The following is a 16,775-nucleotide window of genomic DNA, read 5'->3' as shown; positions in this document are numbered from 1 at the left end:
CCACTGGCTGTCTTTATGGGCAGAACGTGACCGTAATAAGCCATTTCACACGCAAATTCCGCCGCTCACTGCTACCAAAGTGGTTCTCTGCTGAAATATGAAAGTGCATTAAATATTTATCCAATCAATAAAGCATATTTCCCAGGGTGTTCCCATCCTGCTGTCTTTCCTTCTTTGAATTACCTCTACCGGTCGGTCGACGGCTGACTGCTAGCATTTTTCCAAAGTTTGAGTTCCTTTGTTATTTGCAATCTGAAGTTTTTCGTTGGCTGCTTGTTTACATTATATACGTTCGTTCGACGACCATTTTTTTTTTGCTTTCCTCAGCTCTTATCACTTTCGGGGCCCTGAGCACGCGGAATTTTTGAATAATTTACCGCGACAGACAAACATTTTTCACGTCGTCCCACATGTTGCGTTGGTTGTTTGTCTTTGTTGTTTGTTTGGCTGCCTGAAGCTCACATTAAATGCGAGTCGCTAAAATTGATTTTCTTTACCGTCCCGTGGCAGTCACTATTGCGTTATTCAAGCCTTTTATAGTACGGATAAGGCTGATCAGAGTAGAATGAGCTTTAAGGCTGACTTAATTGAGAGCTTAGTAGTTTCAGCCAAGTGCATCGATTTATCCTTATTCCGACGCTCGCAAAGCGCCTCTTAGCCAATTGGCCATTAACTGAGTTGTTCCGGCCAGAGTCCACCCGGCTGCGTAATCGCACTCACCGGTTATTCCGCTCATTTATTCCACATAATCGAGCTTAATGCTTAACATTAATTAAATAGCTTCTAGCTCGAATTACCCAGCACGAAACACCGCAGGACACAACAGGACACATGTAGGTACTAGGGATGTATGTTGATACATACCATATATATGATGATCAATAACATTTCGAAAATATCATTAATTTATTTATGGCCTTATATTGTATATTTTTTTGTGTTAATATTATATAGTAGGTGCCAAGGGTCACCTTAGAATAAAGGGAATAAATAAAGATTAAATTTCAGATTAAAAAAGACAGCTCTCTTCATAGTTTTTAATAAAACCAGACATAATATTCAAAAATCTATACAATATTATCTCTCACCGTAGCATAGCGAATACACTCGATGCTGGACTTGTAGTGTGCGCCAAATGGAGCGCTGCAATGTCAAAGTTAAATGACTGAGCGTACTTCTTCGTAATCACAGCTGCCATCGCAGTTATTCCCCCCTGGGCATCCCTCCAGCGCTGCATTCCCGGATAGTTTGCCCTGAGAGAGCCGGTAGTCAATTTTACGGGCAAGTCCACTTAACCGTTACAGAATGGCGCCTAACTCTTTAGTATCGCCATCTCAACAAGCTGCTGCTTATCTCCTTTGATGGCGTTTTAATTAAATTTTAATAACAACAAGGAGGCAGGGAAACCAAGGAACTAACCAGAGGGTATACCTATTAGGAGCTAAGTAATAAATGATAGGTTATTAAATAAGCTCTAAACTTTCCATTTAAGCGAGGTTTTTCTACTAAGCAAATAATTTAATGGGCTCTAAATATTACTCATAGTTAAGATAAGCAAAATGTTGAACTAATTATGAACCATATGCTGAACTGCACGCAGCAGATAACAATTTTAAAGACAGTTTTTACGAGCCCATAAAACTGAAGATTGTAAGCCTCGATAGAGTTAATTAGAAACCTTTAACTACCGAAAGTCCCAACTGTTAGAGAACCCTTGAGTGCACTTTAATATTTGCTTCCAAGATTACTTTTTCCTCATTGTTTTGATGGCTTTTGTGTTACAAATAGGAGTTGGATTCGTTGAATGTTATCACGTATATACATTTGTTTGCCTAAAGTGGTCTGGGCAGGGCTGAGAGTTGGCTTAAAGCCGTAATGCTGCATCCATCTTCAGCTTGGCCAGGTAAAAACTATCCAGCTGGGCGGCGAGTGCAATATATTCTTGTCAAGCTGTGCACCATGCTGGCTCAACGCCACACCCATGGCGGTTCTGCCTCAAGGCTATTTCCCTGCAGCGGCGACTTCTTGCTGGGTGGACATCAACCACGTTGCTTTGACATTACATTGATTGACTTTTGATGTCCGTTCACTATGTGGGTCTAGGCTATCACTTTCCTCCCTTTGCCGAATGCCGTTCCCCCATCTCCGGTGGCTTTAATGTCGCACTGATGCTACCGATGCCGCTTGGCAGTTGTCTCACGTAAACATCTCTCTCGCTTCGCTCGGGCAACTGTATTGTTATGGTTCAACAATAAAATATTCATTCTCAATTAGGCGCAGAGCCCGGAATCCAAACACTAAGCTTCTTGGCTAGGGAAGCAAAAAAAAGCTTTAAGCTAACAAACTAGAGGAACTGTTTTAGAGAAAAACCAGTATTATCCTTAAAATAAAATAAAAATAATTCTTAATACGGCTTACTTAAGATTTAAATTGTGTGTTAAGATGCGCAAGAATATAATATTTTAATCTTCTGAGGTCTTTGATAATCCATAACAAAACATATAAAATAAAAAAATATATTGCCAAGCCTGAGGCTTATATTATTTCTAACAATGCATAAAAAACAAAGTCCAAAGATTTTAAACTGTTTTAGATAAATACTTGGCTTAATTAACATAAAAGTTTTGAGTAAAATATGAAAATATATTAAACCTGTAGGGTTAAGAAAACATTGGCCAATAAATCTTAATCTAAGTCAAAGTCATAAACAAATTCCAAATAGAAAAAACTTTCGCTTTCATTCGTATCTATTTTTAATGTATCTTTTCAATAATATCTGTAATATATTCAATGTATCTTATCTCTCCAATGTATCTGTATGTGTTGCTTAGTGTATTTATCTTTTAATGCTGAGCTGCCTCCTGTACGCTCATTGACTATGCCTATTAGTCCCCTTGGCAGTTCATTGGACATATACATTATGCAACACACTCAAGGCTAATTGCCAGGAACGGTTTGCCATCTTGCTCACGCTCTGCGTGCTCTTTGTTTTGCCGTCAGCAAAAGGTTGATTTTATTAACCGGGCTTAATTGCTTCATAAAAGCTTAGTGGTTTCTATTTTTCAGCAGCCTATAGGGACTTCCGATTGGGACAGGCCATGACCACTTGACCTAGTTTCCCTCTCCACCAATCCATTCTTAACTAACCGCTTTTCCGGTCTTCCGAGCATTCTTTAATTTGGTGTAGTCTACGGTGTGGCGTGAAAGGATTAGAAGCGTCCGATAAGGAGAACGAGGGGCAAAGTGGCACGTAATGCCGCATCCTGGCAGCAGGTGGACAGCGCCTCGAGTGGAATGCCACGCACGTATCCTGCGGTGCGGCCGGCATCTGGTTTCCCCCTCATCACGTTATTGTGGCGCTTGTTGAATGTTTTTCCTTGCCGCCTGGCTCAACAATATGCTTCGTATGGTCGATATCCTTTGTGCAGTGCACAGAACTTTAAGGAATTGAGCTTTTTGTGCTGAGCAAACATTGATTAGGCAATTTCTCTAGGGCAATTCAATTGTAATCAGGCTGAGATGGGTGAAGAATATGTTTAGGGAGAGCTTGCAGGTAAATGATCATTGCTTATAGCCATTAAATGTAACATAATCTGTATAAAAATGAATCTTTAAAAAATTATATAAGTGAAATACTTAGTCACGTTTAGCTTGCATGTAAATATGTATTCTAAAATGTACAAAAAAGTATAAACTTGGATCATTATTCACAAGTTAAAGTCATACCATAAAATCCTTTCATAAAGTCGCTTCTACATTGCCTCGAAATTCTCCAAATAGCTTTGAAAAATGGTTCTGCAGACTCCATTAAATCTCGACTATATAAAACGCTGGTCATGGAACGTCCAACGCAGAGTTGGCTACGCTTTCAGCTGATTAAGAACAAATTTGATATAAATAAGTGGTGAAAACAACTCGGCACAATTTTAACGCTTTGTTGCGGTCAAGTAACTTTAGAATTCCAGTGAGTGAGCAAGGCAGCAAACAAGAAAAAAAATAAATGAAATCAAGTACGGACTAATGAAAGAAAAAGCACGAAGACGCGTCGGCCTGAAAGGGAATTCTTAGGCGTGTTTATAAGCCGATTTGATTTTGCGGTGGCACTGCCAGGGTCTGTGTGGCGAACCGCAAAATGTTTTAACAATTTTCGAAGCTAATTTCTTTTTCCTGCGAGCATCCAAACTAGAAATGGCATTTTGATTAACATGATGATGATGATGAGGCTGTCCAAGTAGAGGATAATGGCACTGACTCATTGCGCTTTTCATGAAGATTCGAAGTTAACAATGACTTCTCCTGCCTATTAGGCATCTTAGCCACCAAGGATTAGTAAGCCTAAGTGTAACTGGTAAGCATAGGGTACCTTATAGTAATGCATTTCACACATTTATTTATTTATTTTTCTTGTGCAAAAATGCAAATCAAACATGTACACATACTGTACATAAATATTTATTTTACATTCAAATTGTCCCTCTCACTTTGTTGCGTACTCTTGGCTGAAATAATGATTCACTCTCCCAGGGTATGCAATATTTTTTCTGCCAAATTACGTAACCACCCTCATTAGAGCCAACTCCTATTACTTTGTACCACTTACGGCATGCAGGCAACTTTCATACCGCGCCCCGGGTGGCAAGTGAATCTGTCAAACTCGAGCGTGCCACCAACAGCCGATAGACGGCTTGATTGATTGATTGAAGGCACGCGCTTTAATTGGCGACGTGTTTGACCCACTGGGGCTTACCTGGCTTATGCTGCGCTCGGATACTACCTCTCCGAATATAAAAACTTCCGCTGTTAGTTGGGGAAATGTGGCTCATTATAAAGAGCTACCAAATTAGTGAGTATGCCCGCATTCAAATGAAACTCATATTGTTTTAATATTTAAATGAATTCCATATTGTTTTGCCTGAGAAGAATGGTTTAGTTCTCTGTTAATACCATTTATTTTGAGTTTCAGTTGAGTAAACTGATGTTATTGTAAGAGAACCTTTATATGTAAAGGGCATGTAAATAAAGATGCCATTTCACAGACCATGAAAAGCGACACGTGTCTGCATATTAAGAATGGCCACAAAACTTAGATCCCTTTTGGGAGGGGTTTGTCAGCCATCTGTAGTGTCCGGCGGCGACCTTCATGGACACGTGGAAAGTTGTCCCTGACACTTGGCTAGCAGGCAGCAGAATGCAAAATCATCAGACACAGATAAAGAGCTGTAGAAAATAGTCGAGCCCGAGCAAGAACAGTGGCAGTGGCAGGAAACCAACACGGAAACGAATAAAAATCAACAGGATTAAATATGCAACACTGCGAGCTGGCCCTGTATTCCTCCACGAGCTTTGCCCGGGGCTTAGCCTTGTGCCTTGCCTTGGCTGTGGAGTCTGCGGCCAATCTGCTACATTTTGTCATGGCTTCCGCGCCACACCCCCGAACCTTCTCGGCTTGAGTGTCCTTCGCACGTTTTACCTTCAGCTGGGACACTGGGCCGTAAATGCGACTGCCTGGGCTGTTTTTACACTCTCTGCCAGGCTCGGAAGTGGATTCAACAAGTTTTAGTGGGCCACAGAGGGTCCCGACTAGCAGGTACTTCGTAAGGGATAAGTAAGGGCGGTCTTAATAATATGGAAAAGTACTGTAAACCACTTAAAGAGTTTCAAAAACCATGTACAAATAGTTTAAATTTTATGAAATTTATAACACCAAATTTAAAATGATTTTAAAGAAGAAACCTTCTTTATGTTGCAACTCTATCTTTAACAAAATAATAACAAAATGGTGTTCTTGCTTATACAGCCTTCCCACTAGAACTTAAAGATTTTTGCACAGCCATATTCTTTTGCTCTAGGCAGATTTTAAAAAATTTATTACCCACTTTTACCGGAACGGATGTACATGGTCTCGGGCCACCAGACAGCAAGTGAGTTGGCTCGGCCTCCGCCGCCTAGTCAATCTCACCCTAAATAAACGCGATGGGTGTGGTGAGTTCTCTTTGCTCTGGGACCCAATAAAAAATTTAAAACCTTTACAATTAAAGCAGCGGGAAGCAACACCATGCAGCTGAAGCATGTGGCCCATAAACTGGTCGTGTCCCCAACACCACTTTGGATTGAAGCGTTTCCTGCGCATTAATTCAATTTTAGCTACATGCTACATTTCAAATTCGAAAATAGAACGTTCTTCGCTTGCATAATTCAGACAGTTTGCGCATCTTTCTCCCCTCCGTTTGACAGCCAAATAGGAATCCATTCTCCACGTGGCAAGGTTAAAAGACCAATACCCAAAACGAATCATTCTGCCACTCAGCTGCATAAGTGAATTATTCGTTTTGCGCACTCGTATTCGTACTTACTACAGGTCGTATGAGTTGGAACTTTTGCAAAGGTAAAACGCAGCCAGTAAATTGCATTTTCTGAATATCAAGTGCAGCATAGCTTGGGGAAATTGGAAAGCTCTTGCTGCTTGTCAAAAGTTAATTAAGCGTTTCTTGAGTAGCTCGTATGATGTATCTAATGACAAATAATTTAACAAAGCAATAGAAATATTGATCCTTCTGTGCAGGATATATAAAGGTGAGCTAATAAAGTGTACAGTGAAAATTGTCTTTAAAAAAATTTAATGAATTTATATGTATCTCCTGCAGGTGAGGTAGAGGAGCTTCTAAATTTCTGTTATTTTTACTTAGACTTCTGCTTTGTAAACAAAAATCTCTGGCTTGAGCTGTTGTTCATCAGAAGCTTCATATTGCTTTCCCTGAAATTTTTCATTAAACTCAATCACGATGTTCAGATTTCTATTGTCTACTTTTCTTTTGTCCTATTATACCCAGTGCAGTCATAGTCGTACTCATTGACAATAAAAAACGGAGTGAAGGACAGTCTTAAGGCTCTATAAATTAATTATCCCTTTGGATAGAGCCTTTGCAAAATCAGAATATGCCGCGACTTTAGGGATTTTGGTTTGCTACGAGTATAGACTTGGGGCTCGCGAAGCCTTGGGGAGCGGTTACGGGCAATTTAACACCTTGGCTGCGCATTAATTTAAGGAAAAGCCAAACCACAGCGGCAACCAATCATACGCCCCGCTGGCCAAGTGCAAAAATCGTTGTACGTGGCTGAACTCTGACCTGAGCGCCCGTGGCTTCCCAGCCCCATTTCCGGACGCTGACGCCGGCAGCATAATTTACAGTTTTCATCGCATTAATCGGAAAATGTGCAAAACGCTTTCGGCTACTTACAATTTCAATTTACTTTCGGTTAGTCCTCGCCCAGGGAGAGAGTGCTGTAAGCAGATGAAGGAGAATTTACATAAATTTAATAAAAATGAATGTGAACAAAGTGTCAAGCCCGTCGCTGCGGGCTGAACAAAAATGTATAATGAAAATGTTGGATAAGAGTACTGAAATTGAGCAACCGTAATGCGTCAGGTCTGCTGCATTTAAATAGTTTGAAAATGTTTAATCGAAAATGTTCTTCCAACATCCTTGGAGCATAGTTTATTTCCTGACAAGCTTCTCTAGACCTCAACAGCTAAACCGGATTGCTCTTGAGTCCCAGCCCGGCACTTTGCATGAGGATTAGTTATGTTTGTGATTGGCCAGGAAACGCACCCCCTTTCGGCCAAGATGGCAGCAAGCCAAAGCCACACAGAAACACTTTCGCCATAAATCATAAAAGTGATGTTAGTCTGTTCGGGGCTTTGTTGTTATTTGTACCCCCAACATTGTGGTGACAGTTGGCTTGCTTGCGCCGCAGGATCACGTCCAAACGCCTCCCATTCCTCGTCCTTGCGAAAATCCAGTCAGGCAAATTATGCTGAGCCCTTTGTGTAAATGCAATATAGTCTGGCACGCAAACATTCATATTTTATGATTGTCGGCTTTGGTTTTATTATTTTATTTAATTTTTTCCACCGTTTTTTGTTGGTCAACATAATCAACATTCTAATTTTTATATACGCTAGGGATATAAATCGAAATGGTTCAAAAGAAATAACAAGGAAAACATGAAAAAATGGCATTTGCAAACTAAATAGTTAGACAATTTTGGATTACATGTATATACGACTTATATTATAGATATATCGTTCGGTTCTCTCCTTTCTTTAATACTATTTTTACTTGGTAAGAATGCCTCTTATGAAACTCAAAACATTGCAAGTCACGAATTCAGCTGAATTGTCTTCAGGCTGCCAAGGGATTGTCAAAATCCCTATTACAAGCTTAAAATACTGAGGCGGGAAAACCTTAATCTGATTTACATTGCCACACCCTTGAGGCATATCTTTGAAAACAAGAGCAAACCTAGACAAGGCAACCAATGAATGACAATAATGTCATATTCGAAATGGGATATATCTTAACAAGGACTTATGCAGGCCCCAAGCCAATCCGATGCACTCTCTTGCTCTTCTATCAACCAATCCTTTGCCGTTTTGCAACTGACAGATTGCACAACATTTGTATGCTTTTTGGTTGGGTTGAGGCGTTGCCCAGGACATGGCCAGCACAGCTTCGCTCTCAAGTTTTCCCTTCCGAGGGACTCGAGGACTTGGCCAAAGTTTCGTGTCTTTTGTTGATACGTCGTCTTGTGGGCCAAGTTTTTGTTGCACTCATGGCGAACGCAATTGAGATGCAAATGCAATTGAAACCCCGAAGCGGGGGATGAGAAAGAGGCTGTGATAAATATTGAGAACAAAGCAATGCTGAGGCAGCAACAGTGCAATCGAACGAAGGCCCAGTTTATTGTGCAACACTTTTCCTGGTTTTCCTTTAAACTTGGTTTGATTTAGGGATGTGAATCGAAAGGAAAAGTCTGATTTGATATATTGATACCAAAAAAGGTTGATCAGTTTTCTAAATATTTAATTCAAATTAATGAAATAAAAATATAAGATTAAGGTTAATCTCTAGGAACGCTGAATTAATTTCGCAATTTTTAAGGATACAAGTTTATTTATCGTTTAATAGTTAAGAAAACACAATTATTTTATTTAGCATTATAAGTTTGTAATATCAAAAACTATTAAATTAGGGGATACCCCGCTCAAGGTATCTCCGACTTATTTGGCAGACGCTTTGCACTTCCATGACTACACTATTCCTGCACTTCTCCCCACGAGTGGAAACAAAAGACAAGTCAGCAAGGACAATGCCAGCCTGCGGCCTTTCGAGGGTTAAAGCAGACGCAGCTAAGCGAGGCTGTTGCATTGATGCATTGTATAACGAGACTCCCGGCTGGCCACGCCTCAATGGCAAGGTCAGTCCCGAGGAAAAGTGAGTCGCTAGAACAGAATAAATGATTTGGAAAGGGATCTCTGTGCTAAAGTAATTTCCAAGCCGTGTACAAATTTAAGGCAAACAACAGAATAAACTGTCCAAACTGAAGTTAAGTAGGACAAGTTTATGGGGAAAAACTTTGCCAGACTTTCAAGGGAAAAGTATTTTATGGCAGAAATAGTTTCTAGCAAGGCACCATTCCAAAAGGCAAATAGCATAAGCAAATATGTATGTTTCTTCTGTTTTCTGTTGCAGAGAAATAAAACGAATGTTGCTCATTAGTTTATGCACAGACACAGGTTGGGAAAAAGTACTCCACCACTCTTGTGAATATGTGCAATCATTTTGTTGGCTGCCGTGCGAATTTAGATGGCAAACAGTGGCTACCATTGTTCGCATAACTTGTTTCCCTGTCATTCTCATGGTACAGATTCCAGTGTTATGTCTAGTATTTGGCAAGGTTTTCCTTACTGGGCTGTGGGAACTAAGCACTATCATTAGAATATTTAAGTAATTTATATTATATATGTTGTACACACTTGAATCGTTAGAAAATAGCGTAAGCGTACGTTAAGGAATATCAAACTTATTGTTTTAAAATATTCAGGTATCTGTATTGAAGTTTCAGTAACAAAAACAGGATTAATATCATTAAAAATGAACGCAGCGTAAAACAATACTTTTAAAGTTGTGCTTTTCAGTACACTTTCAAAGCATGTCATTATTTTTACCTTGCATAACTCTGAAGGAAACTTAATCTTCAGCCAATTATGGCACCAGGACTCGTCAGAGTCATTACCTACCCATTACTAGAAGGACATTTTACGGTGTGCCGTGCAAGACTGCCCAAAACCTATTAACAAGACATTCTGACAAGCTCCACTTAGAACTGCTCCTGGGGCGGCCAGAGAGAATGTGGAAAAGGAACAGGAATTCCTGTGTAGCAATCAGCAGATTGTGTGACAGTCTGCCATTCATTTCCCTATTTATTCAACAAGTTCCGCTTGCCGGAGCCGAAAACTACGAACGGAATTCGAGTCGACAGGCCAAGGACTTGGGCAGAAGCTTTATGCGCTTATAATCACAAATTTTTGCCCTCTCCAGGCATCGATTTGTTTGGCATTCGCCGGATGCCCCGAGGATACGACAGGACCTCCTAGAGCCAGCTCTGACTTGTGATCCCCTCTATATACCCTGTGTTAGTGTCACGCGTTATTCATGGCTAGCCCGTGTCTGTGTGTGCGGCTGGCTAGTGGTGCCCCTATAAAAGTCCTCTGAGCCCGTAAGTGCGTGTTTATTTGCTAAGGTCCTGGACCCTCCCCCCCTGCCAGTGTTTTTGGAGCTGGCTTAAAGGTATTTGCCGTTGCGGCTCCGGCACGTTATCGAAGGCATGCAGGCCCGAAGTGGAATCCCCGGCATCCGTGTAATTGGGGCAAGGGTTTCGTTCAGCAAAGGCAAAAGTGAGTTTTGCGGGGCGTGTGTGCCAGTGCGTGTGCGTGTGTATGACAAACTCATTTCATATTTATTAAATTTGCTGCGCTCGGGTTTTATTTTCATTTGGCACGTTCTGTAGGTAAAATAAACATAGCAGCAAGTGTTGCTTTGTGTTTTTTTTTTGTTTTTGTGAGGCTGAGCTTATTAAACATTTTACGGGGAAATGCGAGATGCTGAAAGATGATATATGTATGTTATGCGGATACTATTGTTTCTCTTTGGCATTGTTTTAATTAAGGCGAATTTCGTATTTCAAAGTAAAGAGGGAAAGGAATTTGGCCGGTGAAAAGCTGCAACCTTTTGCCAGACGCCGCAAATATTTCCACATGTTCTGAAACTTTTTTAGCTGGGAAAATCCCCTGCACAACTCCGTTGCTTTTTTCCTGGCAATAGCAATATGAATATGCAAAATGCGGCAATAAGTCCCGGCCACGCCCTGGCCCCGCCCCCTACCCACCACAAGCGAAACTATGTAATTAAAAGTTTTGCAAAGAGATTGCTGAGCAAAAAAAGGGATAGAAATATTATGGTTTGCATATTTCTGAGTCAGCCAGAAACAATAATTAAAAGCAAGCCACAAAACAAAGCAACGGTACTGGCGAGCCATAACAAATATTATTAAAACAAATTATTATTGGTTAATTTTTGGTTATTTTTTCCCAACAGTTTATTGGCGAGTGTGTTAGCTTAATATTTGCCAAACAAGCAGCAGGAGAAACTCAATTAAATGGCATCAATTCAAGCAGAAAAATAGCTTAAAATTCCGAATATATAAGTACAAACATTTACAGAGAGCCTATTAAATGTGATCAGTGAACTGTATCTTAATAGGAAATATTTTCTATGCTTAAGTAAAATAGAGTAAAATCAGAAATGGACTCTAACATAATTGCTAAATACTTTTTTATAACATATATTAATTTTAATGCGATTTTAAAATGCAGATTGGGCTTAGCAACACAGCAGCCTACTTAATTTTAGGAGTATTACGTGGAAAAGGGTATCAATACTTCGACTTGAGGAACTCTACTACTTTTCTCTCCTGATCTGTATTTCAGTTCTGTGGCCGCTGTGAACCTTGTTACCGAAATTTCACTCTTGCTAAAAAAGCTGTTGCTTTGGCTCATATTTGTACACATGTGTGTTATTTTTGCGTTTCGGTCAGTTCATTCACCTTTTTTTTTATTGTTTCTTTTGGGCCTAAACTGAAACGGCTGAACAAAAGATGGCTTTAAGGTATAAATAGCCCTTTCATAGAATCAAAAATAAATATATATTGTTTTTTAAACAAATATTTATTTATATACAAAGGCTGCATACATTTATTGCGTATCAACAAGCTGCATAAATCAAGCTTTTGTGACAATACAAGTATTATCCAGCTCGATAAATGCGTCAAGCAGTCAGCCTACCAAAACTAAACCAAATATTTACGCTTAAATACAACAAAAAACCATAACCAAAATAATAATAAATCCAAAGCAGTAGAACGAATCCAACCAGAACTCGAACAAAACCCGAATCCGAGGCAGATGCAAAATGCAGAACGGGAACAATCTGGCCAAAACAAGTGCAACAGACAACCGGCAAATCGGGCCAACAGCTGCCTGGTCGGCTTCCTCCGTCCTCCGTCTTTCTGGCTTTTTATTGGCGAACTGACAACGAAAACAGTAAGAATAACAGCCAGCACAGCAAACAAAAACTCGTTGCACTGAGATAGCAATTTCTCTTTCAAAAATCGGTTGCTTGCCATGTGCGTCATCCATCTTCCTGCACTGCAAAAAATCCCCTAGCTGAAATTGTTTTTTAAGCTCGATTTAAATGCACATAAAAAGCGATATTTTATCTTAACAACTTCTATCGTAATTGATGAATTATTTATAATGGAGTCCAACATTAAAGCAACATTGTTTCAGGATACTTTTTTTTTTTAATAAAAATAATATCACACTTTATGCCCTGTATGTACGCACTCCCTCCGACTTTTGTGGCTGCCGTCGTTGCGCAACAAGTTGGCTATATACACACACATGTGAATATATATTTTTAAGGCCAAGACCAAACTGGCAGCCATGGAAGCAACGGTTTCGTCTGCTGGCTGTTGTTGCTCAACCACTTGACTTCTAATGCAGTCCAAAGGAAATGGGGCTACTAGTCGCAACCGGCTGGCACTCAGCTGGGAACAGGTGTCGGAATGGGTGGCTCCGGACGGGGGGGAGGGAGAAAGGGTTGCCCCGTCAACGGCAGAGCCAGAAAGCGGAAGTGGGACTTCGCATATGTGGAGCATTGGCCAAGACAAGAGGGCACCGGGATTATACTTTATGGCTGACAGCAAGGGATTTCTTAAGTCTATAACGGATGCGTGAGTATATCTCCGAGTGTGAGCTTTAGAGTGCTCCCTTTTATGGCGTAACAAGTGATATACAGCTGTCAGGTCATCTTACCTTGAGGACTAGAATTACAAATATTATTTAGAATACATTTTTGATGGCTTTGGTTTTGAGGCTATAAATTAAAGTGTTGCAAAAGTATAAGATACATTTTCTGAGATACATTTCATTAGATACATCTTATGTCCTTAGTCTTAATAAAAGTTTAATTCAAGTTGCTATTTCCGTACAGAACATTGTTCTTTAGTAACCAAAACTTTATATGTAAATTCTAGGTTTCTTACTAATATTTTCTTCGTATGTTTCCATATTAATCTTACAGCTGTTCTAAAGAAATAACCAACAAATCTAAAGCTCAAATAAGAGCTGCACTTTAGACTTTACAGACCTGTGACTAATTCGTAAGCCTTCTTAAGGAAGCAGATTACTTCACCTATATGCCACATTTCCTTCTGAGTCCAGTGTTCTTTAGCTCAGGGTTCTTCGCCGATTTGCTCGACATCTTACACATTTGCTTGTGAGATCGAGAGATAGGCTTTTTGGAGCGGTTTTCGGCTTGACAGCCGGCAGACCCGCAATTACAAGCCGCAAATGTACTGAGTAAAGCACTGAAAACGGCTGAAAGTCAACAAACACAAGAGCCAACTGCCGCCTTGGCTTGCCTTGCACAACTTTTCGGGTTTGGAGCGGCGACACGAAGTGTTGCATAATCGGGACCGCTGTGGCAGAGACAAAAGTCGGAGCGGCAGTAACAATAACACAATAATACACCCACGAAGCGGCAACCGGTTTGCGATCTACTACTGCTGCTCTCGGTTCGCCAAATGAGATATACACAACCTATATAAATCGGAGCTGCAAACGCAAGGCGAAAACCTCAATTGCGACCATTGCCGTGCAGCAGCCACCACGTACGCAGTGTGCGAACCCAGAGCTTAACTTAACTTAACCCACTGCCCTCGGTTTTCGTGTTTCCAAGCAGCTTTCCCAGGCACGGCGGCCACTGTAATAATTATGCCATTTTGATACACTTACCTACTCTAAGAGGCAGAGAAAGAGCCCGTAGGCTGGCGATTAAGACATAAGAAAGACCAGGTTAGAGGCAAAAGTAAAAGAAAACTAGAACAGAGTGGCTAACAATGAGAGGAAAGCTAAAGCGAGAGTTGATTGAAGGAAGTTGGTTTTGTATTTCTATTGATTTAATAGGTATTTTAAATACTTTATATAAATGATAGGAATTTTTTTAAATACATAAATGTGTAGCCCCTTTTTTTAAATAAGAGAAAGGTCATACAATTGTGTTGCTTACTTTTTGGTCAAAGATACTAGTAAAACTTAGTAATTAAATCTAGAACAGACTAATTTATAACAAACAAAATAATAATGCATCAAATTAAATTAATTTTAATTAAAGTTGTTTAAATTATTGAATAGTTAATCCAAATTATTCATCATAGTCCCTGTGGTCCCCGCGAAACTTAATATTTTAAAGATAGAGTCAGACCTACTACCGTTACTGGTTTCTCACGTATCTTGTGCCGTTGTCTTGCGGCCAACCTAGGTCTGTCTATAAGCCAAACTTGTTTAGTGCTGCGATACTCTAAAGTTTCCTTCTAACTGCCTCTGCGTGTGGCAGCATCAGCATCGGCGAGTGCGTGCGCTGGCAATCAGGGGGGTAATCCGGGTTAGCAGAACCCAGGGGCCAAGTTCGGCCCATCGCTGCGGTTTTCCTCTCCCTCGGCCCCAGCCATTGCCATCTGGAAAATGGGAAAACGCGAGATGGAAGATGGGACTTTGCTCTTCAGGGCTGCCAGCTACTTTTCCAACTTTCACAATTTGCGCTAAGTACGTTCCGTGATTTTTGCGGGCACTGGGGAAGTGGGGAAACACACAGCTAGTATAGCTGGCTAAATAAAAGTTCGCCTTGTCTGCGGCCTGTTACTAGCTAAGTACTTGAACACTTTGGAGTACTCTCAATTAGGGCGACTGATAGTAGTCTAAATGTCTACCAGCTGACAATATTAAGAGGTATTGGAAGCCAACCTCCCATTTCTGGGAATGTAAAAGTAAACCCGAAAAATGACAGGACAATGATCGTTAGATCCAATTGATTCTAAATCAGATATAAAATATTTTAATTTTCTTTTGTTTCTGATTGAAATGAAGAACATTGTCAGGTTAATTTCATCTTGGAGAGCACCAAGAATCTTCTCTTATCCTCAAGTGGGTTAAAGATTCTTGTATTCAAAAATGACTCCTGCTGCTATAATTTCTAAGAACCTAAACTATATTTTTTTTCAAGTGAAGCTTATGACTAATAGACGACAATGTACAAAAACCATTTTATTACTTTAATCACCGCGTAAACATAAAACGAGTTCTTGAAATCTCATCGAGAGCAGTCAATCCAAGTGCTCTTAAGTTTACACTATAAAAAAAAGCATAGACAGCGTTGGACATTAGGGCAATTAGAATAAGAGGAAAGACTAATTTCATTTTGAGTAGAGCCATCGTTTTTACTATGTTGCAATCGCAGAGTACCAGAGTGCATTAGAAAGGCTTTCGCAGTTTATTCCTCATTTGGTCTGAGAAGTCCAAAAGCCAGATGGCCCGTTTGATGGCCTCTTTGAGAGCTGGAGACGTAAGCAGTCTGCGGGCAGTAATTACCAATGAAAATAAAAGTAAAGCGTGTTTATAAACAATAATAAAAAAACAAAACTTTTTATTGTGGCGTCATAATTGGGTTCCCCACAGCTTTCCTTTGGTTCATTGTCAACCTCCCCCACCTGCCTGGGATGTTTCCGCTTATTAAACCAAGTACAAATCGTGGCAACAAAGGCAGAAGGGAAACTTTCAACACTTTCTTGGGCACGCAAGCGACGTCATTAAAACACGCAAGTCACATCAGCAAAGGCGAAAAATACAACAAAATATACAAAGTTACTAAATAAATAAATAAAAGTTTCATATGCCGGCCCCAACACTAAGTTTTTTATTACTTTTATTGCAGTTGTCGTCGCTACGTGTGCTTCATTAAAACGAATAAAGAGCCGTGGGTGGCAGCTGAAAGGTCCAGGTATTTCAGGTATTTTGCAGCAATTTGTCAGCTGGCCGCTGTAAGCCGCTTAGGATTGGCAAATAGCCCGTGGCAAAAAGCCATCTTCATTGGCAATTTCAATTAGCAAATATTGAAAACGGTCCGTTGCAATATTTTTTTATATTCGAATTTAATTTGTTAACTGTTTACATAAGCAGTAACCACCCAGAGCCCCGCTGTTACGACCCACTTCCCCGGCTGTTACTTTGACTTTTAATGTTTTTTTTTTGTTCAGCTAGCTCAGTTACGTTTCCAGCGAAGGCGTCACCGAAACCGCTATCATCGCCACCCACAAGATTTGTCCCTGTTACCCAAAGTTCGGGACACTTCTGGCCACTTGGCTGGACCGCCGGCTGTCAGATGCCTTGTCTGCATAATGATTATTTCTCCCCAGGAAGTCACAGGGAACAAAAAATTTAGTATTTGATTATTTATTATTAATAGGTAGATTTATTTTTTCTTACAAATAGAATTATTTATTGGATGTGAAATATAGTGAATAAATTCGGGCATAGT

At 40.2% G+C, this 16,775-nt stretch overlaps 1 protein-coding gene across 1 annotated transcript in view; it reads right to left on the bottom strand.

Annotated features, from left to right (window-relative positions):
• Positions 1-16,775, bottom strand: part of LOC108072633 (uncharacterized) — a 40,140-nt gene that overhangs the window by 4,930 nt on the left and 18,435 nt on the right. Inside the window, exon 3 of the mRNA XM_041776054.2 lies at positions 7,239-7,282. The gene's annotated coding sequence lies outside the window, so the exon portion shown is untranslated. The remainder of the gene's footprint in view (positions 1-7,238; positions 7,283-16,775) is intronic.

This window comes from Drosophila kikkawai, chromosome 2L, assembly GCF_030179895.1.
Source record: "Drosophila kikkawai strain 14028-0561.14 chromosome 2L, DkikHiC1v2, whole genome shotgun sequence".
NCBI classification, from domain to species: domain Eukaryota; kingdom Metazoa; phylum Arthropoda; class Insecta; order Diptera; family Drosophilidae; genus Drosophila; species Drosophila kikkawai.
This window is presented reverse-complemented; position numbering and strand designations above follow the sequence as displayed.